Raw genomic sequence first — 16,940 nt, 5'->3', positions numbered from 1 at the left:
CAGATGTCAGGCCTGCGGGGCACAAGGGGGCCTTGTTGTCAGGCTGGTGGCACTAAACACAATAGTCATTGTCCCAGGGACCTTCTAGAGACCTCGGGGACTTCACGGGGCCGAGCTGCTGTCACTACCGACTACCACCCCCATCCTCCTCCGTACATGTCACTACTGACTACCACCCCCATCCTCCTCTGTGCGGGTCACTACTGACTACCACCCCCATCCTCCTCCGTACATGTCACTACTGACTACCACCCCCATCCTCCTCCGTACAGGTCACTACTACCACCCCCATCCTCCTCCGTCCGGGTCACTACTGACTACCACCCCCATCCTCCTCTGTCCGGGTCACTACTGACTACCACCCCCATCCTCCTCTGTACATGTCACTACCGACTACCACCCCCATCCTCCTCCGTACGCGTCACTACTGACTACCACCCCCATCCTCCTCCGTACGGGTCACTACTGACTACCACCCCCATCCTCCTCTGTACGCGTCACTACTGACTACCACCCCCATCCTCCTCTGTACGCGTCACTACTGACTACCACCCCCATCCTCCTGTACGCGTCACTACCGACTACCACCCCCATCCTCCTCTGTCCGGGTCACTACCGACTACCACCCCCATCCTCCTCTGTCCGGGTCACTACCGACTACCACCCCCATCCTCCTCTGTCCGGGTCACTACCGACTACCACCCCCATCCTCCTCTGTCCGGGTCACTACCGACTACCACCCCCATCCTCCTCTATACGGGTCACTACTGACTACCACCCCCATCCTCCTCCGTACATGTCACTACTCACTACCACCCCCATCCCCCTCCGTACGGGTCACTACTGACTACCACCCCCATCCTCCTCCGTACGCGTCACTACTGACTACCACCCCCATCCTCCTCCGTACGCGTCACTACTGACTACCACCCCCATCCTCCTCCGTACGCGTCACTACTGACTACCACCCCCATCCTCCTCCGTACGCGTCACTACTGACTACCACCCCCATCCTCCTCCGTACGCGTCACTACTGACTACCACCCCCATCCTCCTCCGTACGCGTCACTACTGACTACCACCCCCATCCTCCTCCGTACGGGTCACTACTGACTACCACCCCCATCCTCCTCCGTACGGGTCACTACTGACTACCACCCCCATCCTCCTCCGTACGGGTCACTACTGACTACCACCCCCATCCTTCTCCGTACGCGTCACTACTGACTACCACCCCCATCCTCCTCCGTACGCGTCACTACTGACTACCACCCCCATCCTCCTCCGTACGCGTCACTACTGACTACCACCCCCATCCTCCTCCGTACGCGTCACTACTGACTACCACCCCCATCCTCCTCCGCGTCACTACTGACTACCACCCCCATCCTCCTCCGCGTCACTACCGACTACCACCCCCATCCTCCTCCGCGTCACTACCGACTACCACCCCCATCCTCCTCTGTACGCGTCACTACCGACTACCACCCCCATCCTCCTCTGTACGCGTCACTACCGACTACCACCCCCATCCTCCTCTGTACGCGTCACTACCGACTACCACCCCCATCCTCCTCTGTCCGGGTCACTACCGACTGCCACCCCCATCCTCCTCTGTCCGGGTCACTACCGACTGCCACCCTCATCCTCCTCTGTCCGGGTCACTAACCCAACTGCCACCCCCATCCTCCTCTGCCCATGTCCGCTCTTCCCTATCTCATAGAGACCACGGGGGCCGACCTGCTGTGTCATACCACCCCTATTTTCCTGGTATGTGGCCGCTCTCCCGCTTCCCATAGAGACCGTGGGGACTTCATGGGGGCCGACCTGCTGTGTCATACCACCCCCATCCTCCTCCTTACATGGCCGCTCTCCCCCATCTCATACAGACCACGGGGACTTCATGGGGCTGAACTGCTGTCACCACTCCAACTATCACCCCCGTCCTCCTCGTACATGGCCGCTCTCCCCCATCTCATAGCGACCACGGGGACTTCATGGGTGCCGACCTGCTGTGTCATACCACCCCCATCCTCCTCCCTATATGGCTGCTCTCATCTCATAGAGACCGCGGGGACGGACTGTTAGGTGGGATGTCATCGCGGATTAGGCCGCTGCCATGTTATTACTGCTATGGCCCTACAGCTTTGGGGGGAGTTGTAGGGTCAGCAGAGGTCATAGTACGATTTTACGGACACTTTGCCTCCCTTCTCCGGGCCCATCATGGAATCCGGTACGATCTAACGGCCATGAGGGTAGACTGGATAACAATCGGCCTTTGTTGGATGAGAAAAACTGCGCCGGTTTGGTTTACGCGATCGCATAGGACGCAGTCCGTCTTTTCGTTAGCGAATTGTGCGGTAACTGCAATACTAAATGTATTTGCGCAGCAAAAAAACCCATAGAAGTCTACGGAGGTGCGCAAATGTACACAAGGAGATGCGGGAAACACTCGCAGGATACAGAACACATCTGGAAGTAATTGGCCACTTCAGTCGCTGTTCGCGTGTTTGTCGCACGCAGATGAACGTGTCCTGGGGGTAGAAAAACGACACTAAAACATGGCGATGCGCAAAAAAGACTTGTTCAGTGCGCAAATACGTTGCGCCAAGCCACGCACAATTGTGCTTACGCTCGTGTAAAAAAATACGTTGAGGCTGTCCGAATACAAACGGCGAGCCTCGCATTCGTAAACTCTTGAAATTCATGTTAGTGGCGCCTTCAAAAGAGGAAATTTGCGCACACAATACGCAGAGAATAGAACTCATTGATTTCAGTGGGTTCATATTTCCGTATTTGGTACACGCATTTTAGTCGGGCAGCAAAAAAAAAACCCGGCATGCTCAACTTTTTTGCATATTTGCGCGCCAATGGTCCCCATAGAAGTTAATAGGGATGCAGAAATCCATTTTTATTTTTTTTTTTAGTGTGCGCAAATGTACATACTTTGCGTGCGGGAAAAGTGCAATAAAATACACTATTTTACTGTAAAAAGCATAGTTCCGCTAAAACGCTACGTTCATGCGCACGCAAATATTCATACGCCAGCGTGACGCCGACCCAAGGCTGCTTTCAGATGAGTGGATTGTAACTCCATGTTTAATCCAGACCTTAAGGCCATCTTCACACGACCGAGAAATACGCGCGGGATTCATATGTTGCGAGACCCAAAAATCGAGCACGAATATGACCTCTATTCTTCTGATTAGTCATGCATGTGCTCTCTCCTCCCGTTCCACGGAACGCGTCGCCCGTTGTTTTCAATGGGACAGTAAAACATGGCCACCATGCGAGGCGCACGCAACTGCTATGCCAGGTTTCCCATTGAATACGGATCCTCTAAGGTGTCTGAAAGCCGCGCCGGAGGATTGCCGATTCACAGAAGTGATGGGATGCGAGTTTCTCGGTGCGGGATCGCGCTCGCCCGTGTGTAGGTAGCCTCATACAAATCTATGTATCTATTCACATGGCCGTATTTTTCACGGTCGTGCTTTAAAAAGCGCAGCCTGACCCGCGTGTCCAATTTTGCCTTCATATTTACATTTATTGGTATTTTTTTCTATTTGGCGAGTATGAATATGTATCCACCGTGTGGGCAAATACTGATGAGATAGCGTACGGCTGCAGCGCCGTCTAGCATATCCATAATACGTGACTAGGCACTTGTTTGAAACTGTCCGTAAGCACTTATTTACACGAGCACATTTGCGCAGCGTATTGTGTGCACGCAATATGCAGTGACTAGACCCCGTTGACTTCAGTGGCTCGCTCACATGCGCGTAGATTTCCTGCACATTTTGGTCATGCAAGAAAATATAGTTAGTATTTGCGCAGGAAATTCGCCATTTTAGTCGGTGCTTTTTTTTTGGTTTTTTTGTCATGTGTAAATGCACATGCCTGGAAAACGGATAGTAAACACCGATGTGCGCAAAAAAAAACATAGTTCGTTCTGCAAAAACGCTGCAGTCTGTAGCAGATTACAGCGTGTAACCAATTGTAACTTACCTCCCCGACCCTAGTGGGTTTCTCTGCGGTCAGCGTGTAACCCATCGTAACTTACCTCCCCGACCCTAGTGGGTTTCTCTGCGCTCAGCGTGTAACCCATTGTAACTTACCTCCCCGACCCTAGTGGGTTTCTCTGCGGTCAGCGTGTAACCCATTGTAACTTACCTCCCTGAACCTAGTGGGTTTCTCTGCGGTCAGCATGTAACCCATTGTAACTTACCTCCCTGAACCTAGTGGGTTTCTCTGTGGTCAGCGTGTAACCCATTGTAACTTACCTCCCCGACCCCAGTGGGTTTCTCTGCGGTCAGCGTGTAACCCATCGTAATTTACCTCCCCGACCCTAGTGGGTTTCTCTGCGGTCAGCGTGTAACCCATCGTAATTTACCTCCCTGAACCTAGTGGGTTTCTCTGCGGTCAGCGTGTAACCTATTGTAACTTACCTCCCTGAACCTAGTGGGTTTCTCTGTGGTCAGCGTGTAACCCATTGTAACTTACCTCCCCGACCCCACTGGGTTTCTCTGCGGTCAGCGTGTAACCCATTGTAACTTACCTCCCCGACCCTACTGGGTTTCTCTGCGGTCAGCGTGTAACTGATCGTAATTTACCTCCCCGACCCTAGTGGGTTTCTCTGCGGTCAGCAGATTTAATGAAGTATTATTGAGTGGATCGGGGGGTCATCTCTCAAAAACGATCTCGTCTATTCAGTTATCTAGGTTTAAGGCCTCTTTCCCACCGGCGACAGCGATATCGCCGCGAAAAAATCGCAGCAATGGCGCATCTGAGTTCTGTGCGATATCACGATTTTGTGTTGGTACACAGTCGTGTGACTTTGTAGCGCTCTTTTGCTGCGATGTTTGGGGGGGGGTTGAAATAAGCCCTCCCACAAAATAAGCCCAAGCTGCAGTTATTAAAAAAAAAAAGCACACACTACATCGAATGGCTGTGATTGGTTCATCGAGTGCTGCAGGAATTGGCTGAGTCAGGCATTCAAGAACCAATCACAGCCAGCGCTTCTTAGAGGCGGGGATTTTGAACCCCTGACCAGGATAAACTGGGGGATAACTATAAGGAAGTCTGCTGGGGAGCTGCGAGGAGACGGGCGGCGAAGCTGACAGCGGCTGTTGGGTGATCTATTGTGTGTTTTTCTTATGCAGCTAGGGCTTATTTAAGGGGACGCTGTAGGATTTCCTACTGTAAAAGTTGCATCGCACGAAAATCGTGTTTGCATGCGATGCCAAACATGGGAAGGCTCCATAGCGAAACATGGGCTACAAAATGGCGCAAATCACACGATTATTCAACATGCCACAAATTTTTTTGTCGCAATGTAGCAGCCTACAAAACATCGCTAATGTGAAGGAACCCATTTGAGGTATTAGTTTAACTTTTTTTCCCCGGAATTATGGGTGGAGACACGGGTTGGCCGGGCTGAGAAAAAGAACGCCCCCTGCTGCTGATTGGCTGCCGGAGACACACCTTCAGAGATCCCCAAGGCCGCCCAAAATACACTGTAGAAACCTATATATTCCCCCCCCCCCCCCCCCGGTGCCGCTCTGTATCTCATTACCGCCGCACTGTACAGCTGCTCTGCCACAAGCCATGCCATACTGCCCTGGCAGGGGGGGATGAGCCAGTAGCAAAAAGGGGAACAAGATATAGAGAGGGCCGAGTGCAGTATGCGGGCCCGGTGAAATGTATGCTGGGGTGCCAGCGCTGGAAACAGCAAGCACCACAGAAAGGCCACCGCAGTGCAAAGAGTAGCGGAGCCGCCCGGCTTGTCAGCACAGGGGGGGTGTTCCTCTGGCAGCCAATCAGCAGCTGGGGGCGTTCCCTTTCCCTCTGGCCGGCCAACCAATGTCTCCACCCATACTTCTGGTGGAGACTAGCTAAAATAACACCCCCATTTGAAAGCTAGGCTTCACATACATGCGACTCCTTTCGCTGTCTCATCGCAAGAAAATTGCACAATTTTCTCTCCTGTTTGAAAGCGGCCTAACAGATAGCAGGTTGGTTAGGGTTATACGGAGACTTGGGCTGTGACATGTTGCCTGACCAAAGGTTGCAGTATTGCCTAAAGTAGTATAGTAGGTTGCCGTAACCCATTAATTACAAGGAATCCAAAGTCGTTGGGCACCGTGCTGACGTGTATGTGGGCGGCCGGACCGGCGCACATCTGCTGTCGGCGGGGCAAAGATAGGGTTTGGTAAATTGGTCAAAGGTGTCCGACGGCCACTTCTCATGCTGTACTTGTCTGACTGCTGAAGGTCCTTCTACACGGAGTAATTCGCTGCAGTAGACGGGCGGCCATTAGCCTCCATCTGCCTGGTTCTAACGCCTGCCGATTCTGACTATATTAGGGGAAGAACGATAATTCGTATGATCCTTTGCCCCTGTTGTTTAATCATTCGCGACCGCACATCCTCCATTCTTACCTTCACACGGCCTGAAAAAAAACTACAAAAGGAGACCCTTGGGATAACAGCGGGTTCTATCGCCGAGACAAGCAGTAATCGCCCAGTTAGGGCTCCTTCATATGAGCGTACGCGGCATACGCTGTACTGTACTGCCATAGGCTCCCACGTTGGCGCTCACACAATATGCGCCCAATAAAGACTGCAGCTTGTTCTATCTTGGTGCCTATTGCATGCACACCAAGATCTTGCAGGCCGCCATGCACTAAGTATGCACTGCCGTTGCGTATTTGCTGTGCGACCGTCACGTGCGGGTGGCACGCAGTAAATTACGCTCATGTGAAGCCGCTCTTAGGCCAAGTTATTCCCATGATTGTATCCTCTTTATTATCGGTCACCCTGTCTTTGCAGCCCTCGCTGAGAGCACCATAAGGTAGTGCCAGTCACACTGATTATAGTATTTTGTCCGCTGTATCTGCAGTAGTTTGGAAGAAACTTGCGTTTTATTAATAGCAGCCAGACACAGAAGTAGTCCTGCATATTCATGAGCTGCAGCTAGTCACACCCACCCCGACCTCTGGCCAATGATCTACAGTAATGGGCAGACCGCAGGTAATCTATTAGCTGGACCGTGAGATGGGTGGCGCTAGCTGCAGCTCATGAATGTCCAAGACTACTTTTAGTAGTCCTCTATGCCTGTGCTGGCACTGATAAAATGTAAGTTTCTCCTGAACTACTGCAGGAGCGAAGCAGTAAAATGGAACCCCCGACGCAGATGTGAAAGCGGCCTAATATAATGAATGGCTCCCTGCTGCGGACTGGTCCTAAAACATGAAGGGGTTTTACCTGCTGCCTGTACTTCCTGATTGCTGCAGCCAATCAGTGGCTATAGAAGGCCACTGCAACAGTCACATGACCGGATCAGCAGAAACCCGGATGTAAGCGTGGCTGTGGAGCAGATTTAAGTAATGGGAAAACCCCTTTAAGAAGCTGTGCATACTAAACCCCTCGCTCCCTGACCTGGCATCATCGGGGAAATTGGGCTATAAGTCACATGTAAATACACACATTGGGCCTTGTTTATCAAAACTGCCCTTGTCGCCCTTAACAACCAATCAGAGCTCAGCTTTCATTTTGGAAACTACTCTGGTAAAATAAAAACCTGAGCTCTGATTGGTTGCTATGGGCAATAAGGGCAGTTGGTCTTTTAGACAGTTTCTATATATAAGGACAATGGGCCCAAGTTCTGTCAGTTTCAAACAGGGACATTAAAGTCGTTGTGCCCTAACAGCACAGTATGGTCAGGAGTGACCAATTGGGGTTTTTTGGTCAGGTTTATGAGAAACTTTTATTTTTGGTTAACCTATAGAGCGAGAGGAGTACCCAACAAACCTGCTGTTGCATTTCCACGGCTTTTCCCATACATGTGAGGGCTAACTCATATGTGCATAAGGTAATGGCGTATTACGTGTGCGGGCTTTGAGCGCTTAATACACTGTACCAATATCCCAAAGGCGGCCATGTTGCTGCTAACACGAAGTGCGTAAATAACGTGCGCAAGAAAAATCATTGGGATCTCAATGAAGTAGTCTGACGTGTAGAAAATGTATATGGAAAATAACTTTGGCTAAATTAATAATCTGATAATTAAAGGGGTTTTCTGGTGTGGACAACTCGTTAGAAGGGACTCTTGATAGTTAGATGATCGCAAAGTGCCCCCCTGCTGGGACCGCCGGCGATCACCTGTAATCTCTGGGGAGGGCGGCACTAAGAGCTCTTCTGCGTTGGCCGATGTTCGTATACAAACCTTTGTTTGCCTGATCATCAGTCCATGTGACTGTACCTGTGATCAGCCGACCGATAAGCTAGCACTCGTTTGTGAGCCAAGCGGATCTGTTATGTGAGTTTATCTGCAGGATATCTCCATATGCAAATGTGATGTGCTGCCGAAAACTTTACAGGGATGAACGATTGTATTAATGATCGTCCATTCCCATACTAGCGATCATCTGCTGCATGTAAATGGCCGTGACTGGTGCTGGTCAAGATGTTGTCGGTTGGCACTCAGCAGTGGTCCTTTTACACAGGCTAATTGGGCCCGGATGTGCCCCCAAACACTCACACGCCCAACAATCAGACTCTAAAAAAAATTAAATAAAATAAAATGAGAAAACACTTGTCTGTCGGATGATCATTCGCTTTTAGCAAACTAAAAAAATTCTTTCTGCTCAGCTGCTCTTCCCGCTCGCTACATGTAGATCGACAGCTCTCTCCCCTTTTGTATAGGGAGAGATCACCACTCTGCATGATGGGGCCAGACAGAGCCTGCCGTGGCCCACTTCTGTGATTTGGAGATGCGTTTCAGAATAAAGCCTACACGGGCACAATGTACATGCCTGACCCGGGTCCTTGCCGCCTGAGGTTCGGGCAGCATGAACCTGGCGACGGGTTCCCTTTTAAAGTATTTTAATTTCCCTTCAAAAGTGAGATTCTTGAACAGGGGATCCCTGTATATTAACTTAGAATTCCTCAAGAGAGTATGTAAAACCTTCAACCCCTATAAACATATCCTCATTAAGATGTAAGGATTTAGGTTCGGGCAACTTAAAGGGCCAGGCCGGCTGAGATAGATTTTTCCATCCCTACACCTGATTTCCTGTCACACTCTGGAAGTCTTCTGTGTATATTGTAGTCACTTTCATGCAGTGCAGCCCCCTGTCTGATGCTTATCAGGCATCACATTGATGCAGATCTTCCTCCCTGCTCACTTTCTATGTGCTCTACAAATAGTCCTAGAGCAAGTACCATCTCTGCCTGCTAAGAAGACACTGCCATTACCCTTCTGTCTTCACCTAAATAAACTACAGCCTATAATTATACAGTCATGAAGATGAGCCGTGATCTCCTCTATTCTAACTGTGTGATGGAAGCCTCTAATCATCAGTAGTAACTGTGCCCACGAAGAACTTGTGTGGTAGAGTCCATGTAATATCATCACACAGGGAGGACTAGTCCATCGGTAGATAGCTGGCTGTGCCTATATACTTGTATATACAGATGAGAGCCTGTCCTGCTGATGTCACCACCATAAGGCCCTCATTATACAGCCGTGCAGCCAGTATTTAACTGTCAGTTTAATTCTTCCTCCTTCAGCCTAGCGATACATTTACGGGTGACATTAGTGTCTAGCGTACAAGAGCCGGCGAGGCTCGTCGGCAAGTATAACATGTTTTATCTGAGCCGTGAATCCGGAATGTTCTGAAAACCATGACGGATCAGGCTGTAGACGGCTGCTTGGTAATAATGTCATGCGCACGGACGTGATCGCCGACCGGCTTCTCTCGCAGCCTTTGTTCACTGATAACATGAGGATTGGAATATCAAGAAAAGGGAGAAGCCAAGTCACAATTAAATGCAGTATGTATAAAGAATCTTTAAAGGGGTTATGTGGCTTCAAATGTTTACTGGCTGGGCAGGGGTTAAAAAAGAAAAAAAAAAGCGCAGTCGTCTGTTTTTGCCCTCCGGTAACTGGCTTCGCTGCTGCTTCGTCTGACATGGGAAGTCAGGTGACCTCTCCCATCCTGGGCGCCAGGAGGTTGGGAAGGTGACTCTGTAGCCTCCAATTGGCTGCAGTGGTCGTGTGACTTCTGGTGGCGGAGGACGGGGTAGCGCAGCCAGTTAGAGGCGCCCTGGCGGGGCGAAGACAGGCGAGTGTGCTGTTTGTATTTTAATCCTTGTCCAACCAGTTAAACATTTTAACTTGAAACCAACAAGGCCAGATTTACGCCAGTGTTTTCATATTCACACCGTGTTTTTGGGCATTGCGTATTTGTGCGTGGAACTGCGTTGTGTTTTTTTTTTTTTTTCCTGCACAGTTTTTTACAAGCAAGTCGTGCATGCTTAAAAAAAAAATATACAACCGTGCCGTCTGGCATTGAAATGGCCAATAAGTTTTAATAACTTCAAAATGTTCTCTTTCCCGGCGCAGGAAAATGGAACGTGCTGTGGATTTTTTTTGCGCAGGAAGTGTGTGTGTGGTGTGGTGTCGTCGTGTCTTTTTTTTTTTTTTTTTTTTTTTTTTTTATATAATTGTTAGCTTTCCTAGTTTCCCGCAGCTCATCTTCCAGCCACTGCAGCAGAATAGGAGTCAGCATATTTACTGTACTTTTTCCGCCTATAAGGCTTGTTTATTTGCACGCAGGACACAAGGTCTCCCAGAATTAAATGCAGCAACCAGGCGCTTGGCGATGTTACCAGCCCTGCCAGCCTATGTAAACAGGCAAAGGTCTTAAGCCCCATTTACACTGGACGACTGTCAGGCAAACGACGCCCGACACTCGTCCCTGCATGTACTCGCCCCTGGGCTGCTGCACAGGAGCGAGTATCGCCGACTCGCAGTGGGGTAGCTGGAGGAGATTTCACTCCTCGCTCTCCCCGCCCCTCTCCATTCACTTAACATAGCGGCCGCTCAGTACTGAACAGCTGCTATTTACACTAAGCGATCATCATTCAGGATTTTATGCAGCCTGAATGATGAGAGTAAATAGCAGCCGTTCAGTACTGAACGGCCGCTGTGTTAAGTGAATGGAGAGGGGCGGGGGGAGAGCGAGGAGTGAAATCTCCAGCCGTCCCGGATGACTGCTGGCTGCTCTGTCAGAGAGCCAACAATACTAGCTCCTGTGTAACAGCACAGGAGTGAGTATGTGCGGGGACGAGTATCGGGCATCGTTTGCCCGGCGTTTGTCCCGTGTAAGTGAGATTTTAGTCTTCAGACCTCACTTTTAGTTAGTGTCAGACCACTTGCAGACTCTAGGTTCCACTTACCAGCATAATTGGCTCTTTTTGCTCTTACTTAAATGTTCTATTGGGTTGAAGCACCGAATTATAAAATATGTTAAGGTAACTTAAAGGGCCACTTCAGTGAAAACACATTTTTTCATCTCTACACTCCTCAGCTGATTGTCTGTCACACTTTGGACGCCTCCTATGTATATTACAGTCACTTCAATGCAACTTCCTGTCTGATGCTTATCAGAGAGAATTGGCCTTGCTTTTTCTTTCACAATTCTCTGCTATCAATCTCGTAATGCATCAGGACCACATCACATGAGCAGCTAGAGTCTGTACCATCTCTGCCTGCCAAGAGGACACTGTAACTAGTATTACCTTCTGCATTCACCTAAATAAGTTACAGACCATAAGTGTACAGTCTATCATCTCCTTTATTCTAACTTTGCGTCGGGAGCCTCTTGTCATCAGCAGGAACTGTGGTAGGATTTTCTGTGCCTCCCACCCCCCTCCCCAAAGAGCTTGTGTGGTAGGGTCCATCATACAGAAATTATGCTGACTGAAAAATCTGACTTGAGAGAACATAAAGCCAAATAAATCGCAGAATGAGCGCACACGACCCACCAGATGAGAAGGACCCCAAGAAGATCTCTGAGCTGTTTGGCTGGTTGGAGGGAACCACTGGCTTCAGAATATTGGATTACTTAAAGCTTTTAACCAAATTCATATCGAGGAAGGGAATAAGGGGAAGATGGGTTTCAACCCCTGGGATGGATTTTAGGAATACTCGGTCATGTGTTTCTAGCTCTTGAATGCCTCGGTTGTCTTCCAGATTTTGTCATTGAGACACTTCTCTACCACAATGTCTTGATGTGCTAAGATGACAGACTTCCTCACTTGTGGCATATATGCTCAATACTTAACCCAAAATTAGAGAAATATTTTGAGAAGTCAGAACTTCCCTCCCTTGGGTACATCAACTCCATTCAAGGCTTGAAGATGGATCCAGGCAGGGTTTCCGCCATCCTTGGCTAGTGTCTTCCTACAGGTTTGGAAGAGCTGCAACACTTTCTAGGATTTGCTAATTACTACCAGCAATTAATTCACAGCTTCTCTTCTTTGGTAGCGCCCCTCATCGCTCTCACGCATAAAGTGGCCAGTTGTTGTCTTGGCTAGAAGCCTTCAAACCACTCAAAGTAATGCTTGGTGTCTACTTCAGTGTCACACGGACATTCTCAGGTCTTCCTTTGTCAAAGTGGTTACTCTTCAGTGGGTTTAATAGCCATCTTGTCCCAAAAAATTCTGTCTGGAGATTGGAAACTATTCCAATGAAGTCTTCTTTAGATGAATGGCATCATGTGCTGTAAGGGGCTAAACCTCCTGTAACCGTATGGACAGGTCACAAAAACCTAATATCTTCAGTCTGCTCTGAGACCCTCGACAAGCCGGCTGGTCCCTGTTCTTCACACTTTATTTCATATTCATGTAAGATTTGTAGAGCTGATGTTCTGTTGTGCTTCTTTGATGCACATTGTAGGCCACCAGTGTGCCAATCTTTCCTTGCCATACTTCTAGAAGTCTGACCTTTGTACCACCTGCCTTGTGCCCCTGGATACTATGGTTGGATAGGGTGGGTTGGTCATGGGTACTGGAGAGAGATGTCAATTTTTCTTTGCTGATAAAAGGGGTTTCTTACCTTTATCGGGTTGGGATTAGAGTTTAGGCCTCCTCTATAGATGCTCACAGTGTCATCTGCACATGCGCAGGACCTGGTCATTTGAGTTTTTAGTACATCAATGGTGGAGGCACGATGATGTGTTGGTCATATACCACTCCATAGATTATCTTACGGAGTGGAGTACTGGCCAGATGGACAGGAAGCTGGTGCTTTGGTCTGTAAAATATCAGGGGACGTCTTGAAGGAAACTTATTTATGCGCATTTTGCACAAATTTTAACCCATACCTGATAAAGTGGCCAACCTCTTAATGTGGTGTTCCAGAACTTCACTATGGATGATCAAAAGTTGATTGGGTGGGTCCGTTCTCAGAACCTGGGTCTGCTATCATTGCGGACCTATATTATAAAAATGTCCGACAGTCTGCACATTGCACAGCGTAAAAATAATTCTACCTATTTTTTAAATTATTTTATTCATCACCCCACCCCCCCCGCCAAAAAAAACGGTCATAGAAAGCGACTGCAAGTACTCCAAAATGGTGTCAATCGAAGCTCATGCGTCAGAAAAAAAAGACCTTGCACAGCTACTTTGGTGAAAAAATAACTTGTGGATAGTGTAATATGTAATAATACAAATATTTTTTTTGGTTAAAAATGGGTGTTTATTGTGCAAATGTAGCAAAAAAATATAAATTCGGTATCGCCATGATCTTATTCACCTAAGGAATAAAATTGACCTATCGCAGAGTGAGCCCCATAGAAAAAAAATCTGGCAGAACTGCTGTTTTAATTTATCTTCATGCCAAAAACGTAGTAAAAATTGATCAAAAAGTTGCCAAAAAATGGAAACCACAACTCCTCCACCAAAAGATAACACATCACACAGCTTCCGCCTCCCTGATGAGACGCAACAGAAATTATTGTATCCCGTTCAGTGGTTGCACAAATCTGTCATTTAGCAACGATACTGACTCGGGCCTCTTTCACACGGGTACTGCGATTGTAGACCGTGAACAAGAGAAAAGCCGCGATGGTCAGGTGCGGCGTATATACAACGTAGCACGGGAATTACATCGGCCGGTGGGAGAGAGTTTAGCGATTCTGAACTCTGTCGTCCTCACTTTTCTGGCTGATCGCAGCAATAGAAGCTCCCATAGAAGCCTGTGGGAGCTGGTGGCAAAGGGAGGGGGGGGGGAGGGAGGTGAGAGAGTTTAGCAGTGCGAGCCATCCTAAAGTCCTGCCAGCAGCTCTCCTAGGCTTCTAAGGGAGCTGCCGGCTGATCACAGCCAAAAGATAGGTCTTGCCCTATCTCTTCCGACCGCACATATGTGCTATCTTTTCCAGCCGCCCGATTTTACGCACCGGAAAAAATTGCCCATCTGAACGAATGCATTGGGATCCCATGCTTCAGATGGTCGCGACTTTTGGACGTTTTATTGCGGCAAAATAGCCGCGATAATACATTTCTGTAAATAAAGCCTCAGGCCGGGCTCGCACAGGTAAAAAAGAAAAAAGCATGTTCTAAGCGGTAGGCCGGGTCAGCGGCAGCTTCACAGCCGTAAAACGCAATGTAACCCACGCAGCGTTTCACTCTTAGGGCTCTTTCACATGGGCGCTGTGATTTATTTATTTTTTTGACTGCCCGAATCATGGCTGAAAATCGCATGAATGAAAGACAGCTGCGACTAAGTCGCTGCTGCATCTCCCGCTTTCTCGCCTATTCAAATGGCCAGGTGCAGCCCGGAATACTGTCGGGCGGAGCGGGAAGAGTTTAGCTCTGCTAAACTCCGTCCTCCTCTCCGCGCCTTGCCGGCTGCCAGCAAAGGGAGGGGGCGGGAGCTTAGTGGAGCTAGCGGGCTAAACTCCCTTCCCCTCTCCGCCCCTTGCCAGCTGCCGGCAAGGTGAGGGGGTGGGATGAGGCAAGGGCTTAACAGAGCTAGTCGTACTAAACTCCCTCCAGCCTATGGGAGCTGCCGGCAAGGGGAGGGGCTTTAGCAACGCAAGCCGCTGCTCCCCCTTCCCTGTTCTTTCTTTTTTTTTCTTTTTTAAACTCGTTTTATTGACAAGTAAGCAACATGTCAAAATCAAAAGAAACTTTTGCAGTACAGAGTCATGTATACAATTGGGGGTCAATCGACCCTACAGTTCAGCGTTCACACAATTTGGTACAATTTGTGGATAAGAGGGAGGGTAGGGGGATAAGACAAGTAGATCAGGGTGATAGGTACTTATAGAGGAGGGGTGGTGGTGTTGAAGTGTACAATAATAGTAAAGGGGTACACCTGCTGTAGGAGCAAGAAATATATATATGTGGATTTGTGTGTGAGTACACATATAGGAAGAGTGGACCATATTAAGAGGTAGGGTCTTTAGCGTACTCATTAGTGTAATTTCATGGGCGGGTGGCCGCGCACGGGAACAACCCCCCCCCCCCCCAGTCCGGCGAGCGGTCACAAGGTCTCAGTGTCGTCTCTGTAGTGCGGATATGGCCGAGGTGAGCGGTTGCGGAGGAAACAAAGTCAGTGATGAGTCGCACCATCGGCCCCACACTTTTTGAAATTTGTCTGGACATTTACATGACCTGTATATTAGGTTGTTATACGGTATGGTTAGGTTGGTAATTTTCCTCCACATTGTCAGTCGGGCACCTTTGGTCCATCCACCTCAATGCAATAACCTTTCTAGCCAAGAATAGGATTTCTCGTAGGAAAATTCTATCGTAGTGCTGCCTTTGTTCTGCATCCAGGATGCCGAAAAGCAGATTTCCGGGGTGATGGGAACTGGGATGTCCAGGACCGCGGATAGCAGGTCTGTAACCCCACCCCAGTATGACCTGATCGATGGGCAATCCCAGATCATGTGCCAGAAGACAGCATATGTGCATGTGCATCTAATGCAGCGAGTAGATGGAGTCTTGCCCATCTTGTATAGTCTCGTGGGGGTGAGATAACATTGATGGACTATGTATAGCTGAGTCATTTTATTGTTTGCTGAGGGCGAGACAAGTTAAGGTGATTCCAGCACTTCTTGAAATATTTCTTCTGTCAGTGATGGAATTAGGGACTTCCATTTAATTAGGGCAGGGGGAATTTCTCGTGTGGCTTTTGAGGTTGTTAGGTGAGACTATAATGTTGAGATAAGTCCTCGGGGGCCTTGTGATCGTAGTATTCCTATTAATGGGCAGTGCGATATGGTGCTACTTGCGGGTGGGAATTGTGTCTGGAGGGCATGTCGGATCTGAAAATATCTATAGAAGTGGGTCCTGGGTAATTAATATTGGTTCTGCAGTTGCTCAAAAGATAATAGAACATTAGAGTTATACAGGTCGCCTAAACGAGCAATCCCATACTGTTCCCACGTCCCCAGGTTGTCCAGGGACTGCAGTTCTCTTAGTCCAGGGTTTCCCCACAAAGACATGTCCGCGGCGACATCTGAGAACCCACTCGCCTCTCTAGCCTGACGCCAGACTTGCATAGCCAGTCTGTGGATGGGCAGCAAAGCACCCTTCATGGAGGTGGGAAACTCTAGCACCAGCCAGAGACAGGGGATGTTTAAAGCCTGGGCCAGATGGGCTTCTGAATTGGGTAGTGGGCCATCACTCAACCAAGATTTTAAATGGAGTAGTTGACCGGCTATGTAGTATAGAAATAGGTCTGGGAGTGCCGGAGCGGCACTATCTTTGGGTCTCTGAAGAGTGGATAGTTTGAGCTTTGGTCGGGAGCTTCCCCATATGAAGGTAGACATGAGAGAGTTCATAGTTCGGAAAAATTTAATCGGGACCGGTCCTCCTTCCCTTTTCTAATGGTTCAGCATTGCCGCTGCTTTAGAATTCTCCACGCTGTCATCTCACTGCTCGGCTTTCCAATTCCACGCCATCAGCACTGTGGAAGGAAGCACTGTGATTGGATGGAGCGTCGGCTAATGACAGCCGGCGCTCGATCATTCACAGCCTATCACAGCACTGACGGCGGGGAATGACAGAGCTGAGCAGAGAGGACAGCGGGGAGGATTCCAGCACCTTGCTGCACCGCCGCCGGGGACACACGCCGGCTGGGAG

The 16,940-nt window shown here is 49.1% G+C and overlaps 1 protein-coding gene across 1 annotated transcript in view; it reads left to right on the top strand.

Moving 5' to 3' along the window:
• The window catches only part of RANBP9 (RAN binding protein 9), a 57,164-nt gene that overhangs the window by 628 nt on the left and 39,596 nt on the right, over positions 1 to 16,940 (top strand). The gene's annotated exons all lie outside the window — the stretch shown is intronic.

Source organism: Eleutherodactylus coqui, chromosome 9 (assembly GCF_035609145.1).
Source record: "Eleutherodactylus coqui strain aEleCoq1 chromosome 9, aEleCoq1.hap1, whole genome shotgun sequence".
NCBI classification, from domain to species: Eukaryota; Metazoa; Chordata; class Amphibia; order Anura; family Eleutherodactylidae; genus Eleutherodactylus; species Eleutherodactylus coqui.
The sequence above is the reverse complement of the archived record's forward strand: the minus strand, read 5'-3'. Positions and strand labels throughout refer to the sequence as shown.